Source organism: Asparagus officinalis, chromosome 8 (genome assembly GCF_001876935.1).
Source record: "Asparagus officinalis chromosome 8, Aspof.V1, whole genome shotgun sequence".
NCBI classification, from domain to species: Eukaryota; Viridiplantae; Streptophyta; class Magnoliopsida; order Asparagales; family Asparagaceae; genus Asparagus; species Asparagus officinalis.
This window is the reverse complement of record NC_033801.1, coordinates 73,887,994-73,890,930: the sequence shown is the minus strand read 5'-3', so window position 1 is coordinate 73,890,930 and position 2,937 is coordinate 73,887,994.

Sequence of the window (2,937 nt, the reverse complement as noted above, 5' to 3'; positions counted from 1 at the left end):
TCACGGGAAGTTCCTGGAGAATTTTTATATGTAATATTCTTAAGGATAACCCGGTCATGTAACTGAGTACAATGTCGGACCCAGTTCCACAAGGGAAGCTGGGGGTGGATTATTCATGTATCGGGAAGTTCCCTGAAAGAATACCACGGGTGATATTCTTAGGGATAACCCAATCACTATAAAAGTGATAAGTAAAACATCCACATTTAAACTCTAAATGTCGGAATGTTTTCCATTATTGTTATCAAATTCACTAATTCTCATGAGTTATCTTGTTGAGACGAGATTCGATCCTTTTGACAGATTAATCTTTCCTCACAAAAATCCCCCACTGATCAAGTCAATTGACGGTGGGTCCACTAAATTTCCTGTCCGCCAATTCATGGCAATTTCCAAAGCTTGACATGTTAAGTCCTGATTACTTAACATCAAAACCCTTCATCGAGTGGCCAGTACAAACCAGTATTTCTACTGCTACTTGTATTCCACTCCCTTTGCTTTCAGGTCAAACCTATAAAAGTTAGGGCCACAACCAAAATCCCCTCTCGATTCCTTCAATGAACGAGAGGCCCATAAATTGAGCGATTAAACCTTCCTACAGTTAGGATAGTCTTAAACCTCCCATTCGGTCAAACCTTCCTACAGTTAGGACCAAAACCAAAATCCCCTCTCGATTCCTCCAATGAACGAGAGGTCCACTTTCAAATCGAGTGATCAAACCTTCCTATAGTTAGGATCACCTCAAACTCCCACTTGGTCAAACCTTCCTACAGTTAGGACCAAAAAACGAGGAATTCACCTTTAATTCGGTAATCCAACCTTCCGACAGTTAGGATTATCCGAATCTGTCTGATTGTCGGAGTGGAGATCCCACTTCTAGTTTCTTTTGTGCTGGAAATAGAATATAAAATTCTTCCTTTCCAGAATCAAGGATAGAATATAAAATTCTTCCTTCCTTGTATTCGGGTTCGCCTTCACCCTAAAAGAAGACCGGAAATAGAATATAAAATTTTTCCTTTCCCACACCAACCTTTTCCAAGAATTTATCAATCTAGGATTCATCCTTGGAAGTTTATCCCGAATCCTAAGCAGGGATAAGTCTGCGCCTAACACGCGCTGCCGGTTTAGTCTTTCTCAGTAGAAAAAGACACCAGAGTTCGATTCTGGGGTATTCTATCCTGAAACCTAAGCAAGGATAAGTCTGCGCTTAACCCGCGCTGCCGGTTAGTTCCTAACCGTTAAAAATTATTAAAAACACCAAAATCCATGCCTTACACGCATGGGGAATTTCATCCTGAATCCTAAGAAAGGATATGCCGACGCCTAACACGCGTCGTCGGTTTAGTCTTTCTCCGTAGAAAAAGACACCAGAACTTGATTCTGGGGACTTTTATCCCGAAGCCTAAGTAGGGATGAGTCAGCGTCTAATACACGTTGCCGGGTAGCCTATTTCCGTAACAATGGCAAAGCCTATGTATTCAACATCATAGCACAAAGTCTCAGAAAATTCACTCTCTTAGCACAACGTTACATGCGGAACGGATTTAGATAATCCGCATGCTAGCCTGACTCAAACGGTAGTCGGTAAAGGTTAATCAAATCCGTTGAAGGCTGGGGGTTAGCCAAAAATCCTAAAGTCAACACCAAACACGCGTTGTCGGGTAGCCTATTCCCGTAACAAATGGTAAAGTCTATGTATTCGACATCATAGCACAAAGTCTCAGAGAATTCACTCTCTTAGCACAACGTCACATGCGGAACGGATTTAGACAATCCGCATGCTAGCCCGACTCAAACGGTAGTCGGTAAAGGCTTATCAAACCCGTTGATGGTTGAGAATTTACCAAAAATTCTATAAATGCGAGTCATTGACACATCGACTTTATGAGTTGGTCTCGTGACTTGGGCATCCAACAACTTCGAGATAATATCCACATATGCAGACGAAACAACTGTAATAGTTGGTCCTACAGCCCCAAATTTGAGACCGCCACGCTCCAATTCCTTAAGAGCTTAAACTGTGTAGACTCCAGCAGACGTACGAGTATAAACTGTGTCAAATGCCGAACAGTGCATCATAATGAAGCCTGGACGCCGGACAACGCGTCGCAATGAAGCTCAAACGCCAGACAACGCGTTATAGATGAAGATTCAACGCAGTCAATCGATGATAAGTTCTGTGTTGAAGCAGCAAACTCGAGCCAAAAAGTCAAGAAATCAAGAATCGACTTCAAGTTCAAATTCCAACAACGGTCAGACAATAAATGCAGCACCGGAACCCCTACAGGCATTCTACAAAGCACTGAATAGCCTGAAGGAATTGAAGGAATCCAGAACAGAAGTCATTCCAGAGTCCCGTTACACCGACTGAAGGTTGGGACAATCACATCCAAAGTATTCCAGACTCTTCTATAAAAGAATGAGACTGAAATACTTTGGAGGGGGTATCTGTAGGCGTATAAAATTGCCTATAGGTCCCTTAGCACAGCTCGACGCCGATTTAACAAACGGACCACCGGGCGACGTATCCAAACAAGACCGTTAGCTCGCCAACGCTGAAGCCAAGCTATACGCAACGGAGCAGGTTAACGAGGCGACAAATCGCACCCAAGCATTGGAATGCATCCACTCGCACGCGGAATCAAACCAATGTTTAGGTGAATCACCGAGTCATCTAAACAAGAGCGAACTCGGATGAATCACGATCAAATCAACATCAATTCCGGACTCAAATTCAGAAGTTGGGGTGGCCGACCCACCTAGGTGGCCGAGCCACCCAGGTCTGGGCCCAGATCTGAGCCCAGATCTGATTTGAGAGGCCTATAAATAGAGAAGGATGGCTCATTTTTTAAGGGTTGAGAGGCCTATAAATAGAGAAGGAGGGCTCATTTTTTAAGGGTTGGACTTTTGCTAGAATTTTTGAGGTGAAACTCTGCC